The 19094-nt window shown below is 44.5% G+C and overlaps 1 protein-coding gene across 1 annotated transcript in view; it reads right to left on the bottom strand.

Moving 5' to 3' along the window:
• Nucleotides 1-19094, bottom strand: part of FANCD2 (FA complementation group D2) — a 157796-nt gene that overhangs the window by 5033 nt on the left and 133669 nt on the right. The window lies entirely within an intron of this gene.

Genomic DNA, 19094 nt, shown 5'->3' with positions numbered 1-19094 from the left:
TCCTGTACTGTCTGGGAGCCGGAAAGCAGAGCGGTGACGTCACCACTCTGCTTTCCGGCTCACAGCCAGTACAGGAGGAGTGCAGAGCGCAGCGCTGGAGGACAGACAGCGGTAGGTAAGTATCTAGTGTTTGTTTTTTTTTACTTTTAGCATGGTAACCAGGGTAAACATCGGGTTACTAAGCGCGGCCCTGCGCTTAGTTACCCGATGTTTACCCTGGTTACCAGTGAAGACATCGCTGGATCGGTGTCACACACGCCGATCCAGCGATGTCCACGGGAGATCCAGCGACGAAATAAAGTTCTGGACTTTATTCAGCGACCAACGATCTCCCAGCAGGGGCCTGATCGTTGGTCGCTGTCACACATAACGATTTCATTAACGATATCGTTGCTACGTCACAAATAGCAACGATATCGTTAACAATATCGTTATGTGTGAAGGTACCTTAACCGACGAACTAAGCGAGAATTAACAATCCTGGCTATTGGAATTTCCACCCACAATGACTGGAGATGGTGCTAGAGTTACACTTGCACTGTTCGGCTCAATATGACCCAATAACATTTTATACTGTTCAACAGGTCACTAATTATTCCTGCCTGCAAAATTTATTTTCCTGCATACTTCATCTCATTATTCATGGAGATAAATGGAAGAAATTAGATGTGGCAGCTCTAAATGCTTATATTGGTTTACTTCTTTTAGCGGGAGTATACAAATCTTATGGTGAATCAGCTAAAAGTTTGTGGAATTCCAAAACCAGTCGCCACATATTTATAGCTACAAAATCTCTTGAAAGGTTTCATGAGATTTTTGGAGTACTGAGGTTTGATAATAAAAAGAGATCAAAATGAAAGAAGAGCTAAAGATAAACTAGGCCCTAATAGAAATGTTTGGAATAAATGGCTAGAGATTCTACCAAAATTGTATAATATTGGTGAAGCTGTAACTGACGAGGTAGGTGCCCGTTCAGACAATACACACAGAGTAAGGCTTCTTTCACACTTCCGTCGGTCGGGGTGCGTCATAATGCAGTAAAGTGACGTATCGACGGATGTTGTGAAAATAGTGGAAAACGTGTGTAACGCATCCAGTGTTATGACAGATGCGTCGAAGGAGTTCCTGCCTTAAATTTAAGGTGAGAGAGACTGATTTTTTTCCTGACTTGAAAATCCTTCCGGGCATGCTCAGAATGAAAAAACGGGATACGTCGCTGGATTCCTGCTTTTCACAGTGACGGATCCTGCGTCCATAAGCTTCCATTATAGCCGACCACGGACAGCACAGGATCCGTCACTGAGCGATTTTCTGACATGCAGAAAAAAATGTTCCTCTGCACGTTTTCTCCCCATGACAGACCGCTATTTTCCGACAGATCCAGTGCATGACGGATGAAACGTGAGGCCATCCATCACAATCCGTCGCTAATACAAGTCTGTGGGGAAAAAAACGGATCCTGCAGAAACATTTGCTGGATCCTGTTTTTTCAAAAATCGACGGATTTTGACGGGAGGAAAAAGACAGAAGTGTGAAAGAGGCCTAAGCCAGCAAAGTACGGCATCAAGATATGGACACTTTGTGACAGCAAAAGTTCATACGTTCTAAGCGCTCAAGTGTATGCAGGAAGAAACCCTGGAGAAAAAGCTGAAAAAAAAAAATCGTAAGGAAAAACAAGCTAGAACTGCCGCAAGGTATCCTTAGTAATATGTGTATAGTTCTACTTTTTACTTTACTGGAGACACAACAGTTGTGTCTTACGTTCCCAAAAAAATAAACATGTAATTCTAATGAGCACAATGCACTATGACAAAGCAATAAGTAATCGAGAAGACAGAAAGCCGGACATGATATTCGATTATAATGCCACAAAAGGGGCAGTTGATACACTAGATCCAGCAATATCATCATACACATGCAAACGCAAAACTAATCGTTGGCCAATGATAATATTTTACAACATTCTGGATGTTTCGGCATACAATGCATTTGTTTTATGGAGAGAAATCTACCCCAATTGGAACGGAAATAAGCTGCATAAAATAAGAATTTTTATTGAAGAATTAGGAGAATCACTAGTTAGGCCGTATATCGAAGCCAGAAAAGTAAACCCCAGACGTGAAGGAGCAACAGCCATTGTGAAGTGTCCAGCAGCATGCTCAAGAAAGACTCCACGGCCTCCACCAGCTCAGCTACCAGCCAAAAAGGAAGAGATGTCGCTTCTGTCCATCTTCTTGTGAAAACAAATCTGACATGTGCTGGGTGTGCAAAATATCTATGTAACGGACATGTGATTTATTATTGTGTTCAATGTAAAAACGCATGAACCTGTTCAACCTTTTTAGAGATAAAAAAGAAAAACTGAAGTTTTCATTGTTTTTCATTTGTTGCTTTATAAAATAAGTTAAAGTTATATTTAGTTAGATTTCATGTTATAATAATAAAAATCTAAAGCATGTTTGCAATTATGTTCACTTTATATCATTCTGCACACAATTAACAAACAGCCCGTGTAACCTTTTTCTAAAAAAAAAAATAAAAATGAAGTTTTAATTTCATTTTTCATTTGTTTATGATCAACCATGTTCACATACAGTTTAATAATGAAATAGGTAAATGGGTATTAAAATAAAACACAGTAGCTAAAATCAACATTCTAATAGGTCAGGTCATATTGACCCGAAACAGTACAAGTGTACAGTAAACGCAATCAGAACAGCGGGGTTAAATGAACGGAGGATGAAACTCATAGGCCCCGAAAAAAAGATGACTTACCAGTAGACTCATGCCAATTATTTACTGCGGATAAAGCTAGAGGTAAGTAGATAACCAAATCCTCCTGATTCTCAGACACAAAACACCTAAGTCTCAAGTTTCTGGGTAACCCATTCAGTTTGCCCATTAGACAGTGGGTGAAATGCTGAAGAAAATGAAAGCTAAATCCTCCAAAACATGGAAATTAACACCCCCCCCACCCCCGTCAGAAACAATATCGGTAGAAATCCCATGTAATTTTACATTCTGATGAAAATTTGAACCAAGGTCTTTGTTTTAGGTGAAACAGATAGCACATTTTACTGAATCTGTCCACCACCACCAGAATTACAGTATTACCTGCTGACGCAGGTAGATCAGTGATAAGATCGACCAATAAATGAGTCCACAGTCTACTGGGAATCACCACCGGTTGGAGACCCAGACGGATGAGTATGACAGGTATTAAAACACGCACAGACACTGCAGGCGGCTACATACTCCCGGACATCCTGATGTACCCCTGACCACCAAGATCGGAGAGTAAGATCTGTGGTGACTTAATTTTATTCGGCCAAGACCAAATCATGATGTTAACCGGTTTAACTCCACCCTCCAAAAAAATTGGCTCCACTCTTCAAAGGCCCACGTGATTGGTAAAAAGCAACTATTGCTATTGGCAATGTCATAATTTCTCTTTGCAGATGACAGTGTTTTAGAAAAGTATGCGCATGGATGCCATTTACCAGGAGATGTACTCTTGTGACAATACAGCCCCCACCTCCACTTCAGACGTGTCAACATCTACAATAAAAGGCTGAGTGACGTCAGTCTGTATGGGAGTCGGCGCAGATGCAAAAACACTAAGGTATTGAATGCCTCCCTGGCCGGACGATCTGTCCCTTTACGTCAGAGGTTTGGCCACTACAAAAAAGTTTTTGATTAACTTATGGTAGTAGTTGGCAAAACCCAAAAACCTTTGTGACGCTGTCAAATCCTCAAGATGACTACAATCCAGTAGTGCCCGGACTTCTGCCGGATCTATGCGAAAACCGATGGACAATAAAACATATCCTAGAAAAGGGATCTCCTCAACCAAGAACATACACTTCTCTGGTTTGACAAATAATTTATTGTCAGAGTATCTGGAAGACCTGCCTGACATGTACCTCATGTGACTCAAGGTCAGATCTACCTGTCAGATGGCTAAAGGTGTCATTTACAAAGTGCTGAAAAACGACACGAGCATTAGTCAAACCAAATGGCATCGCAAGGTTCTCAGTGTCCCTCAGGTGTAATGAAAGCTGTTTTCCACTCATCCCCCTCTTTAATACGAATGAGATTATACGCCTGCCTGAGATCCAGTTTAGAAAACCATTTTACTCCTACAATCTGAATAAAGAGATCCAGGATGAGAGGGACCGGATACGGATCCCAGACCGTGACCTGATTAAGTTTGCGGACATCTACGCAGGGGAATAAACCTCCCCCATCTTTCATCTTTACAAAGAAAAACCCCACAGCAAGAGGGCATGAGGATAGTCTAATATGACCCTTTGCCAAACTTTCCAAGATATAGTCCTTCATGGCCTGCCTCTCTGGACAAGAGATATTATATAGTCTGCTCTTTGGCAGCTTAGGCCCAGGGATGAGATTAATGTTGCAGTCATAAGGACGATGGGGAGGAAATTCTCGGCACCCCTTCTCTGAAAACACATCCCCAAAGTCAGACAGGTATTTAGGCACAGACTGGGTATCCACCTTTGCAAGCTGGGTACCCAAGAAGTTTCCTTGTCAATATTCACTCCACTTTACCACCTCCCAAGTTGGCCAATCTACCACAGGGTTGTGCAGTGAGCCAAGGAAGTCCAAGTACCACAACAGAGCGTAAGCCAGCACATAACGGTCAGTACCTTCTGAGTGCATGGCCCCTACCTGTAGATGTAACCCTCGGACGACTTTAGTAATTTTACTCCTGTCAAGGGTGCAGAGTCGATGGAAACTATGGGTACAGGTCCTTCTCAAAAAATTAGCATATAGTGTTAAATTTCATTATTTACCATAATGTAATGATTACAATTAAACTTTCATATATTATAGATTCATTATCCACCAACTGAAATTTGTCAGGTCTTTTATTGTTTTAATACTGATGATTTTGGCATACAACTCCTGATAACCCAAAAAACCTGTCTCAATAAATTAGCATATTTCACCCATCCAATCAAATAAAAGTGTTTTTTAATAACAAACAAAAAAAACATCAAATAATAATGTTCAGTTATGCACTCAATACTTGGTCGGGAATCCTTTGGCAGAAATGACTGCTTCAATGCGGCGTGGCATGGAGGCAATCAGCCTGTGACACTGCTGAGATGTTATGGAGGCCCAGGATGCTTCAATAGCGGCCTTAAGCTCATCCAGAGTGTTGGGTCTTGCGTCTCTCAACTTTCTCTTCACAATATCCCACAGATTCTCTATGGGGTTCAGGTCAAGAGAGTTGGCAGGCCAATTGAGCACAGTAATACCATGGTCAGTAAACCATTTAACAGTGGTTTTGGCACTGTGAGCAGGTGCCAGGTCGTGCTGAAAAATGAAATCTTCATCTCCATAAAGCATTTCAGCCGATGGAAGCATGAAGTGCTCCAAAATCTCCTGATAGCTATCTGCATTGACCCTGCCCTTGATGAAACACAGTGGACCAACACCAGCAGCTGACATGGCACCCCACACCATCACTGACTGTGGGTACTTGACACTGGACTTCAGGCATTTTGGCATTTCCTTCTCCCCAGTCTTCCTCCAGACTCTGGCACCTTGATTTCCGAATGACATGCAAAATTTGCTTTCATCAGAAAAAAGTACTTGGGACCACTTAGCAACAGTCCAGTGCTGCTTCTCTGTAGCCCAGGTCAGGCGCCTCTGCCGCTGTTTATGGTTCAAAAGTGGCTTTACCTGGGGAATGCGGCACCTGTAGCCCATTTCCTGCACACGCCTGTGCACGGTGGCTCTGGATGTTTCCACACCAGACTCAGTCCACTGCTTCCTCAGGTTCCCCAAGGTCTGGAATCGGTCCTTCTCCACAATCTTCCTCAGGGTCCGGTCTCCTCTTCTCGTTGTACAGCGTTTTCTGCCACATTGTTTCCTTCCAACAGACTTACCATTGAGGTGCCTTGATACAGCACTCTGGGAACAGCCTATTTGTTGAGAAATTTCTTTCTGGGTCTTACCCTCTTGCTTGAGGGTGTCAATGATGGCCTTCTTGACATCTGTCAGGTCGCTAGTCTTACCCATGATGGGGGTTTTGAGTAATGAACCAGGCAGGGAGTTTATAAAAGACTCAGGTATCTTTTGCATGTGTTTAGAGTTAATTAGTTGATTCAGAAGATTAGGGTAATAGGTCGTTTAGAGAACCTTTTCTTGATATGCTAATTTATTGAGACAGGTTTTTTGGGTTATAAGGAGTTGTATGCCAAAATCATCAGTATTAAAACAATAAAAGACCTGACAAATTTCAGTTGGTGGATAATGAATCTATAATATATGAAAGTTTAATTGTAATCATTACATTATGGTAAATAATGAAATTTAACACTATATGCTAATTTTTTGAGAAGGACCTGTATATGTCTGGACAGTGTATCTGGTTTGAGGCCCTGGATAAACCTAGCATTGATCAAGTTAAACCCCGCCCCACTCTCCAGAAAGGCAGAAACAACCACCTTTGTTAGCCCAGATGGATTTCTGTAGGTAGAAAATAATTATTTTCTACCCACGGAGGAGATATTTACACTAGGATTGCTAGCCTCCCCACAACTTGGGCTCCTTAGTTTTACGGCGGCTGTTTACAGTGAGATAGGGAAGGACACGGCGCCCACAAAATTGACCTTTCTACCACACTAAAAACATACTTCCCCCTTTGCACCAAAAAATAGACTGCCTTCCAGAAGAAGTTCCCCACCCAACTGCATGGGTTCCTTAGATGACTCACCAGGTTTCCCTTGGCCCTGGACCTCCTGCACATTGGGTATCTCTGTATGTCTCTGGCGGTGACAGCAATCCATTTAGATAGCCAGAGACATGGCCGCCTCAAGGGAAAATGGAATCTCATACAGGGCTAAAGCATCCTTCACCCTTACTGATAGCCCTTCACAGAACAGGCTACGGAGTCCTACTTAGTGTCAGTGGACCTCCTTTGAAACATTACTCCTCTGCTGTCCGGACTCCCTGCTGAAGCTGACATAATGTGGACTTAGCCAGAGAGACGCGGTTGAGGTCATCATATATATGACCTAGCGCCAGAAAAATTTCCTCCACCGTCTGTAGCGCCTGGAAGTCAGATGGGAGAGAGAATTTCCATGCCTGAGGGGGTCACCCTGAAGGAGCGAGATTATTATCCCCACCCGTTGCTCCTCGGTTCCTGAGAAACAAGGATGTAACCTGAAGTATAGTTTACAGGCCTCCCTGAAAACAAACTTGTCACGTCCACCAGAGAACCTATCGGGAAAAGCAATTTTGGTCTCCACTAAGGGTTTCCTGGGAGTCACGGTCCCCAAACCTGATGTGTTAGGGTGCTGCAAAAGGTTAGCGTGTAGATCTGCCACCTCCACGCTGAGCTGCTGCAGTCGTCCTGTTAGAGAAGTGATAGGATCACTGGATAGGTAAAGAAACTGCTCCGGTCACAGCTAATGTCATGACTGTTGTCGGGTGTCCCGAGGACAGGGGCTCCTTCCATGCACCTAATGCTAACAGCGACCTAGCTCACCCTGTTTCCCGGATTACTTCTGATGGTGAAGATGCCAGGGCCATGTACTTTGCCTTAGGTCCTCAATCCGCCCTCAGTTTGTACCCTTCTCCCACCTAGGGAAGAGGGGAGTAGTATAGTACCGTAATACAGCAACCAGACTAACAAGGTAATATGAAGAGGGATGAAGGAAAATACCAAACATACAAATATACTCACACAAAACAACAGAGGAATGCACCGGGGAGTGGAGGATGGGGTTATACTAAAGTAGAAGAAAGGGAATTATCACACACTCAAAACCTAGCAACAGTCACAGATATACCCACCAAACACCTTCTCAGATAACCACCAACATCTATCCTCCCAGCCATGCAGCATAAGCTAGCACTGACAATGAGTACTAGCCAGGATACAGATTATATAGGAGATGGGAGTGGCCAACAGTGCACAGCTGAGACCATTAATGCAGGAAAGCTTCCAGGAGCTCTCAACAGCAGATTACCCCTTGCACTGCTAAAAGAAACCTGCACCATTTAATATGATGGTGAAGTTCTTCTAATCAGTGCATGAGTAGGAGAAATCAGATGTTGAAGTTTTCTGGCTTCACTCTGTCGCGGTAAACCCGTGACACATATTGTCCTTTCATTTTTATTGTACAAAGAATGCTGTAAATAAAAAAAACTGAGAAACAATAGAATAGCATAATTTTTCACTTTCTAGGAGGACAACGACCCTCAGCATCCTGCCAGAACTACAATGGAGGGTTTAGATCAGAGCATATTCATGTGTGTGAATGGCCCAGTCACAATCCAGACCCAAATCTCAGAGAATCTGTGACAAGACATGAAAATTGCTGCTGATCACAGCAGCCATCTCTAGATGTGCAAAGCTGGAGAGACAGACCCCAAAAGACTGAAGCTAAACATGGGAGAGACAGACTCTAGTGATGGGCGAACCCCTGGGTGTTAAGGTCTGGTTTCATCCAAACAGTTAAAAAATAGAATTAGACTTACCTGTAATTCGGTTTCTAATAACCCACCACGATCGCACAAAGGAAGATGTCATCTCAGCCTAACAGGAACAGGAAATATGAAAGGTCAAATAGACCCTTCCACCTCCTTTCCCCAGTGTTATTATAAAGGACCACAATAGTATGAATGCTTCAAATTAAACTATTATTACTGGATCCAAATAACAAAATAATTGTGCAAGGGGAGGAAATTACCTATGCGGTCGTGGTGGGTTATTAGAAAATGAATTACCAGTAAGTCTAAATTCTATTTTCTCTAATAAACCCCCACGACAGCACACAAGAGGAATACCAAAGACTAATGCCTAGGGAGGGACAACAGCCTGGAGAAATTTTCTCCCAAAAGACAAATTTTAAATGGATGTCAAGTCAAGCCTGTAATGTTTGGAAAAGGTGTGGACTGATGATCAGGTAGCAGCTCTGCAGATCTGTTTGGTGGAAGTGCCGGCTTTCTCAGGCCAGGAGACTGCTACCGCTCTAGTGGAATGAGCTGGGAGCTTTTGTGGAAGCGATTTTGGAGCTGGTAGGCTTCGGTAATTGCCTTTTTATCAAGTTGGCCACCATAGTCTTGAAAGCTTTTTTCCTTCTATTCGGATCATAAGGTTGAACGAATGAATTCCTGCCTTTCCTCCACTCCCTTGTCTCATGGAGATAATGAAGGACCACTCCCCTTACATCAAGAGAGTTGAATTATTCCTTTTTGTTCCTTGGGTTCTGGCAGAAGGATGGTAGAATTATCTCCTGAGGTTTATGAAAATCTCAGACTACCTTAGGTAGGAGTGAAGGGTCAAGACAGAGCCTCAGTCGTTCTTCTAGTATCCCCAGGTATGGCTCATTTATTGAGACAGCCTGTAGTTTTCCTACACGTCTGACTGCGGTGATTGCCACTAGAAACGCTGTTTTCCAGGGTAGTTTTTCTAGTCTTATTGATGGCAGAGGTTCAAATGGTGGAAGCGTCAACCCCTTAAAGGGAACTTGTCACCCCCAAAATCGAGGGTGAGCTAAGCCCACCGGCATCAGGGGCTTATCTCCAGCATTGTGTAATGCATTCTGTAATGCTGTAGATAAGCCCCGATGTATCCTGAAAGATGAGAAAAAGAGGTTAGATTGTACTCACCCAGGGGCGGTCCGATCGGATGGGCGTCGCAGTCCGGTCCGGCGCCTCCCATCTTCATAGGATGACGTCCTCTTCTTGTCTCCACGCTGCGGCTCTGGCATACTGATTTTCCCTGTTGAGGGCAGAGCAAAGTACTGCAGTGTGCATGCACTGGGCCTCTCTGACCTTTCCCGGCGCCTGCGCACTGCAGTACTTTGCCCTCAACAGGGCAGACAAAGTACGCCTGCGCCAGAGCGTGATGACAAGAAGAGGACGTCATCCTATGAAGATGGGAGGTGCCGGACCGAGACGCCCACCCAGGTGAGTATAATCTAACCTCTTTCTCATCTTTCAGGATGCATCGGGGGCTTATCTACAGCATTACAGAATGCTGTAGATAAGCCCCTGATGCTGGTGGGCTTAGCTCACCTTCGAATTTGTTTGGGGGGGTGACAGGTTCCCTTTAAGGACCATATTAAGGTCCCAGGAGTGGACTAGGTTAACCGGTCTGGGGTGTAGGGGGGAGGTTGCCTTCATAAACCTTTTCACCCAGCGATGTTCGGCCTACTGGTCTAAGTAAGAACTCAACGCCGCCACCTGAACTTTTAGGGTACTGGGTCGGAGACCCTTCTCAAGGCCTTCCTGCAGGAAGGCCAGGATCTGGACGACGTTTGGTTGTTAAGGATCTGGCTGTTCTGGAGCACACCATGATACAAATATCTTACAGGTCTTGTGATATATGGCATTTGTTACTGGTTTTGTACTCTTCTGAAGGGTCTAATGAGAGACCTTTGGCTTTTAAAATCAAGAATTCAGAAGCCAGGCTGCTAGAACGTAAATTCTCAATGTCTGGATGGGAGATTGGCCCTTGGTGCAGGAGATCCCCGACTGGTGGAAGGATCAAGGGACCATCTACACACAGGATGGTTATTGTGCCGAACCAGCTTTTTGCCCAGAATGGTACTATCAGAATTACTCTGGTCCGCTCAATTATTATCTTCTGCAGAATTTCTGGTAGTACTGGTGGGCAAAGACGTCCACGCCTAGACAGTCCACTACTGGGTAACCCCACTTCCTTGTCAATGTGGAAGGCCTCTGAACTCAGACACCACTCTCCTGGGTGAACATCCTTCCTGCTCAGGAAGTCAGGCTGTATGTTGGCTGCTCCTCTTATATGGAGAATTGACAAGGATAGAAGATTTTCCTCAGTCCAGAAGAATATTATTGCCGAGAAACCCTTCAGGTCTTCATACCTCGTGCTTCCCTGGTGACAGAGGTGCGGAACCGTAGAAACTTTGTCTGAATAGACTTTCACATTGGTGTCTCAAATCACACAGATGTTGCTGCCTTGACAATTTCTTCTTCTACCACCTTCAATTCCCTGAAATTTGAAGACTACCTACTGACTTTGGCTGACCAGCAACCTTGGAAGGAGGTCTGGGAGACCATGGCACCCCATCCTCTTTTGCTGGCATCTACCTCTATGGTTATTAGTGGGTCCAGGAACCGAAGGACACCTTTGTTCGGGTTTTTTTGGTTGTTCCATCAAGATAGAGAGGCTTTTATACAGGTATGATTTGCAATTTTATTGTTCAGAGACTTTGGGGATCCATCCCAATTTGTCAGAACATAGATATATCACCAGTTCCAGGCCGAGAATATACAATAGTGGCCAAAATTGTGGATACACTTCAAATTTTTGTCATTTTTTAAAAGTTTTTAGCATACAATCATACAAAGTGTTTATAACAATAATGCCACAAGTAGTCTAAGATAGATTAGAACACCTCTACAAAGAAATAAGGTTACCATAATACAAAATATCTCATGACTTCTATAAGAACAGCGCAATGGCAGAATCAGAATATCACGTCCTAATTTGTTATTTTCATGCTACCCCTACGGACGTAGAGAGTGCATTAGTATTTTGTAGCCCTGTTGAAGTTTCCCAGGATTTCCTTAGGAGGCCCTTCATCTTGCTCTCTAGAGAATCCTTTAACTGGGCGGAGTCCTCAAATGGTAAGGTAGTCTTCTTAACCAAGCGTGCAACTTGAGTTTTCATCTACCTTAGGCAAATCAGACCAGCATTCTGCAGTTTCCTCATCCAGTGGAAATCTGTCCTTGAGCTCTGAGGGGGTGCTTAACCTCTTTTCTTGAGACTCCCATTCCTCCAGAACTAACTCCAGGACGTTCTTATGTATGGGGAACACCAGCTTCCTTCTTGACTGGAGACCACCGAACATCTCTTCCTGCACTGTACGTGTAGTCTTTAGTGATGAGCGAGTATACTCGTTCCTCGGGTTTTCCCAAGCACGCTCGGGTGATCTCCGAGAATTTATTATTGCTCAGAGATTTAGTTTTCATCGCATAAGCAGCATGATTTAGGACTGCTGGACAGGCTGAATACATGTGGGGATTCCCTAGCAAACAGGCAACCCCCACATGTATTCAGCTTATCTGGCAGCCGTAAATCATGCAGCTGAGGCAATGAAAACTATATCTCCGAGCACTAACAAGTACTCGGGGAGACCCGAGCAACGAGTATACTCGCTCATCACTAGTAGTCTTCTCTTCCACCTCCATGGTCCTCCTCACCGCCATAAGGAGTTCTTCCACGTTCTCCAAGGAAAAATATTACTTCCTATCCTGAATGGTATCAGGACCCGGGCTCAGTTCACCCTCCTCCAGAAACTCCGCTGGCAAGGACATCTCCTCCTGGGAGTCCCAACCCTCTTCATGACACACTTAACTCTTTTTTGCCACTGGGAGCAGGTATTGCTTGGGAGAAGGCCAGGGAGGACTGTATTTCCAGGCGGACTATCCCTTTAATTTCCTCCCTTAAGGAGGGATGCTCTTCTCTGACCGTGCATTCTTGACATATAGGGGCTTTCTATGTTAAAATACTAGTCTCTTTGCACAGATTGCGCACTTTCGACTCATGGTCATGGCTATGCTCCTTGGTACAGATTCCTTTTTCCCCTGAAAGGGGAGAAGGAAATAAGCTCTCATGTCCTGTACCTGCATCATGGAGATCCAATGCCTGTATACTTACAGGGAACAGAACAGCGCTGGGCTCCACAGATGCAGAGCGGGAAGGACCTGAACTCTCCATGCTACCATCATAGATTTGGTCCTACCTTACTTGGTCCTCTGTTCGGGGCTCTTTACGCAGGCGACCGGACCAACGACTCTTCTGCATCAGAAGGACTCCTCCCCTCTGATTCCGGTGTTGAGGGAACCCCAGAGGAGGTATCCATGTGCCTCCCGTGCTTTCTCCTGATGAGTTTCACCATAGAACGCTAAACCCGGAAGTGACGTGATCAAAAGATGCCCGGTGTCTGACACCACTTCCGGTCGCCCGGACTGCGTCAACCGAGCTCTAGTGAGGGAAGCCGGAAGCATGCTTCCCTGTCGCGTCTCAGCCTCTCCGGTCCGGTCGAGCAGACGGGGAGGAGATAGGCTGGAGAACTCAGACAGGCCTTCAGCCTGAAGACCCCCAAGACTTTAACGAAGGTGCAGACTGGAGGGGGAAGTCCTGAGTCCTTGGGACAGCTCACGGAGAGGAGGGGTGAGCCCAATTGATATCCCAATGTCCGGCTAGTATATTTCCCCAGTGTCTGCCGCTGGCACAGAGCACTCTAAGATGACCTCTTCATCCCTATAGGGACAGGAATAACCCTGGGGAAATGAGGTGGTGTATTGCCAAGTTTTTAACACTAAGGTTGGATACAGATTTAAAGAAGGCTACTACTTGCGATATAACACAATTTTATTTTAAAGTACAAAATTAAAGGAATAGTATGATTGAATTGAAGGATTGTGTACACTTTCAGATATCTTACAATACAAAGGTTAAGTACATATAAAGATTAAATACACATAATGATTAAGTACGTATACTCACATCATCCGTCACCAAGAGGCTTTTAAACATCATCCGTCTGGAATATCAGTGAAGCAACACCAAGACAGAGAACCCATGGGAGATTCACAACACTGCACGGGTGTCCCCACTTATGAAGGTATCACAACACTGTGCACGGGTACAGGTATCCAAGTTTCTGCTTCAGTCTTAGTCATGTTTCTCCGGTCTTATATAGTCATTTACACTATGTAGTAACTCTGGCTTCACCTTGCCCGTCCAGTGGCCAGCTTTCAAGATAAGATGAAACAGATACCAGACGAGCATCAAACTATGAGAAAAGCCCACAAGGATTAGATAAAACCACTGCAGACAGAGGTTAAATAAACCTTCATGTTTTACAATAGCAAACAGAGAAACTTCGAGCTGTTTGTGAGGTAAAGGCATTCAGACAATAAGTAAACAGCTCTCAGCATTGTGTCCCTGTGAGCATCGTCTGTCTGTGAATGTTTGACCGGCAATGCTGCTCTCTCATGGTCTGCATGGTTCAATATGGACTCAAAATAGCCAATTTTATATTCACACTACAATCCACCCTTGGCTATTTTGAGCCCCCGCAATTAGTAGCTTTCTTTAATGCCGTATCTGAACCTATGGCCAGTCACACTTGTGAGTTCAATGGGAGAAACTCGCGCGAGTCTCTCGCATCAAGTCCCGGCACTGCCGCCGGCACTCGGGACCGGAGATTAGGCTGCATGTATTTCCCAAAAGCCAGCGGCAGCGTCGGGACCTGATGCGCGAGTTTCTTGCATTGAATTTGCAAGAGTGACCCCGGCCTTGGCGTTATAAACTTGGCAATACAGGTGGGATACATTTGCCCTCTCTTGGGTTTCCTGTCCCTATTAGGATGAGATGTCATCCTCCTGTGTGCGGTCATTGGGTGTTCTTAGAGAAAAAGCTTGGTGGGGTACGAGAACAGCACAATAACCCCATTCAGATGAATGGGGGGCCTGAACATCCGTTGTTTGCCCCGCTGTCATCTGCATGACCCTGCCTCTGATCAGTGCTAAGATCATTAGCAACGGTACAGAGCCGCCGTGTTTATCATTCTGAGCATAGGAAACACCCCATGTTCAGGGGGCCGAACCCAAACAATAACATGGACTTACTGGAAAAGTCAATGTTCGGGGTCTGTGCCCAAACAGTACTGTTCAGGATCACCCATCACTAACAGACCCCAAAAGACTACAGTGAAAGGTGGTCCTAGAAAGTACCGACTCAGGGGGGTAAACACAAATGCACCTCACAATTGTTAGAATTATATGTTTTAAATATTTAGAAAACTTTGTATCATTTCCTTTATTTATTATTCTTTGCATATATAGCGCCATCTTATTCCCGAGTGCTTTACAGACATTATCATCGCTGTTCCCAATGGGGCTCACAATCTAGAATCCCTATCAGTATGTCTCTGGAATGTAGGAGGAAACCGGAGAACCCGGAGGAAACCCACGCAAACAAGGGGAGAACATACAGACTCCTTGCAGATGTCCTTGGTGGGATTAGAACCCAGGACTCCAGACTGCAAGACAGCAGTGATAACTCCAGAGCCACCATGCAGCGCTAACCACTGAGCCACCATGCAGCGCTAACCACTGAGCCACCATGCAGCGCTAACCACTGAGCCGCCATGCAGCGCTAACCACTGAGCCGCCATGCAGCGCTAACCACTGAGCCGCCATGCAGCGCTAACTACTGAGCCACCATGCAGCGCTAACCACTGAGCCACCATGCAGCGCTAACCACTGAGCCACCATGCAGCGCTAACCACTGAGCCACCATGCAGCGCTAACCACTGAGCCACCATGCAGCGCTAACCACTGAGCCACCATGCAGCGCTAACCACTGAGCCACCATGCAGCGCTAACCACTGAGCCACCATGCAGCGCTAACCACTGAACCACCATGCAGCGCTAACCACTGAGCCACCATGCAGCGCTAACCACTGAGCCACCATGCAGCGCTAACCACTGAGCCACCATGCAGCGCTAACCACTGAGCCGCCATGCAGCGCTAACTACCGAGTCACCATGCAGTGCTAACCACTGAGCCACCATGCAGCGCTAACTATCGAGTCACCATGCAGTGCTAACTACTGAGCCACAGTGCTGCCCTGCATGTCACAAATACTTGTTACTTTGTGTTGGTATCAAAGAAAATCCAAAGTTTGTGAGTGTAACATGAAAAAAATGTGAAAAAGTTCAGGGGGTATGAAGACTTTTACAAGACTGTACTTTTGTCGGCATGAAAGTGTTTGCATCGATTTTTCTGGCTAACAGTTGCAGAATTTATATTCTTAGGATTCAGGCCCAATGACTGTGACCCAGATATCGATATCCATGTGCAGCTACATCCAGAAAACATTAAGGAACGCCAAACACAGAAGCTGACAAATTATTACATTGTTCACTTGTAAAAATCCCCCTGAAGGAGAGCTTCCGAAACGTGCGTCGGGGTGGGCGCGCGGACTCTGGGAACCTGGCGTCCTACATCCCATTGGAGGCAATTATCATTCACATACTTTGCTCACAACTATTGTCTTTGAGTTCTTTGGGGGGATTTGTAGCCTATACACATTGTACTCCATACTGGAATAAGTTTACACTCCGTTTGATACTCTGTATGGGTGGCTTTTCCCCTTTTCTGTAGCTATGTTGTCTACATTTCATGATCCTCCAATATCTTTCTACATAGTATGTGGGTTGCCTTGGTCCCCCGGCTCCGTGCGCCCGTTGTCATCACACCACAGTGCGGTCTTGTATGCTATGCGGCATTGTGCCCTAACCTGTTTGTGACATTTTAATTAATAAAGATCATTTATATATTATCATTTTGGACTTTATGGTGGTTTACTTTGGGCCATTTTTGACCCACTCCTCTTTTCGCTATTGTGCATCAGCGACCGGTCCATACTTATAGTCCTCTATTCGTATCAGCAGGAGTTACATTTGTTTCTATCCTCCCCTTGTTAATTTAGGGCGGTTCTCAGCATGCTGTTTAAAGTCGTACTTCTGTATAACTTGTAAAATACTGTAGTGTGAGCGCGGCATGAAAGCGTGTACCCGATACACAGCGACAACGTGTGTGCACCCAGAGCGAGGACGACGGAAGGTGCCGGCACCGAGACGAGCTGGATGAACTACGAGACTACGTAACAGACAAGTAACACGTTCCTCCCGGACACCCAATCTAATACTAGTCACAAGACGGCCCCGGAAACAGCGGAAATGACCGGATATGCCGGCAGCTAATGCCTATCCAGGAAAAAGATGTGCACACTGTCACTAGGTTGGTGCAGGCATGAACAAAATAGTCCAAGTATAAGAAAAATCAGCCGCACTCAAATGGTTGAAAGTTCAGCAAACTGTGTAACATAGTAACATAGTTAGTAAGGCCGAAAAAAGACATTTGTCCATCCAGTTCAGCCTATATTCCATCATAATAAATACCCAGATCTACGTCCTTCTACAGAACCTAATAATTGTATGATACAATATTGTTCTGCTCCAGGAAGACATCCAGGCCTCTCTTGAACCCCTCGACTGAGTTCGCCATCACCACCTCCTCAGGCAAGCAATTCCAGATTCTCACTGCCCTAACAGTAAAGAATCCTCTTCTATGTTGGTGGAAAAACCTTCTCTCCTCCAGACGCAAAGAATGCCCCCTTGTGCCCGTCACCTTCCTTGGTATAAACAGATCCTCAGCGAGATATTTGTATTGTCCCCTTATATACTTATACATGGTTATTAGATCGCCCCTCAGTCGTCTTTTTTCTAGACTAAATAATCCTAATTTCGCTAATCTATCTGGGTATTGTAGTTCTCCCATCCCCTTTATTAATTTTGTTGCCCTCCTTTGTACTCTCTCTAGTTCCATTATATCCTTCCTGAGCACCGGTGCCCAAAACTGGACACAGTACTCCATGTGCGGTCTAACTAGGGATTTGTACAGAGGCAGTATAATGCTCTCATCATGTGTATCCAGACCTCTTTTAATGCACCCCATGATCCTGTTTGCCTTGGCAGCTGCTGCCTGGCACTGGCTGCTCCAGGTAAGTTTATCATTAACTAGGATCCCCAAGTCCTTCTCCCTGTCAGATTTACCCAGTGGTTTCCCGTTCAGTGTGTAATGGTGATATTGATTCCCTCTTCCCATGTGTATAACCTTACATTTATCATTGTTAAACCTCATCTGCCACCTTTCAGCCCAAGTTTCCAACTTATCCATATCCATCTGTAGCAGAATACTATCTTCTCTTGTATTAACTGCTTTACATAGTTTTGTATCATCTGCAAATATCGATATTTTACTGTGTAAACCTTCTACCAGATCATTAATGAATATGTTGAAGAGAACAGGTCCCAATACTGACCCCTGCGGTACCCCACTGGTCACAGCGACCCAGTTAGAGACTATACCATTTATAACCACCCTCTGCTTTCTATCACTAAGCCAGTTACTAACCCATTTACACACATTTTCCCCCAGACCAAGCATTCTCATTTTGTGTACCAACCTCTTGTGCGGCACGGTATCAAACGCTTTGGAAAAATCGAGATATACCACGTCCAATGACTCACCGTGGTCCAGCCTATAGCTTACCTCTTCATAAAAACTGATTAGATTGGTTTGACAGGAGCGATTTCTCATAAACCCATGCTGATATGGAGTTAAACAGTTATTCTCATTGAGATAATCCAGAATAACATCCCTCAGAAACCCTTCAAATATTTTACCAACAATAGAGGTTAGACTTACTGGCCTATAATTTCCAGGTTCACTTTTAGAGCCCTTTTTGAATATTGGCACCACATTTGCTATGCGCCAATCCTGCGGAACAGACCCTGTCGCTATAGAGTCCCTAAAAATAAGAAATAATGGTTTATCTATTACATTACTTAGTTCTCTTAGTACTCGTGGGTGTATGCCATCCGGACCCGGAGATTTATCTATTTTAATCTTATTTAGCCGGTTTCGCACCTCTTCTTGGGTTAGATTGGTGACCCTTAATATAGGGTTTTCATTGTTTCTTGGGATTTCACCTAGCATTTCATTTTCCACCGTGAATACCGTGGAGAAGAAGGTGTTTAATATGTTAGCTTTTTCCTCGTCATCTACAACCATTCTTTCCTCACTATTTTTTAAGGGGCCTACATTTTCAGTTTTTATTCTTTTACTATTGATATAGTTGAAGAACAGTTTGGGATTAGTTTTACTCTCCTTAGCAATGTGCTTCTCTGTTTCCTTTTTGGCAGCTTTAATTAGTTTTTTAGATAAAGTATTTTTCTCCCTATAGTTTTTTAGAGCTTCAATGGTGCCATCCTGCTTTAGTAGTGCAAATGCTTTCTTTTTACTGTTAATTGCCTGTCTTACTTCTTTGTTTAGCCACATTGGGTTTTTCCTATTTCTAGTCCTTTTATTCCCACAAGGTATAAACCGCTTACACTGCCTATTTAGGATGTCCTTAAACATTTCCCATTTATTATCTGTATTCTCATTTCTGAGGATATTGTCCCAGTCTACCAGATTAAGGGCATCTCTAAGC

Source organism: Ranitomeya imitator, chromosome 8 (assembly GCF_032444005.1).
Source record: "Ranitomeya imitator isolate aRanImi1 chromosome 8, aRanImi1.pri, whole genome shotgun sequence".
NCBI lineage: Eukaryota > Metazoa > Chordata > Amphibia > Anura > Dendrobatidae > Ranitomeya > Ranitomeya imitator.
The sequence above is the reverse complement of the archived record's forward strand: the minus strand, read 5'-3'. Positions and strand labels throughout refer to the sequence as shown.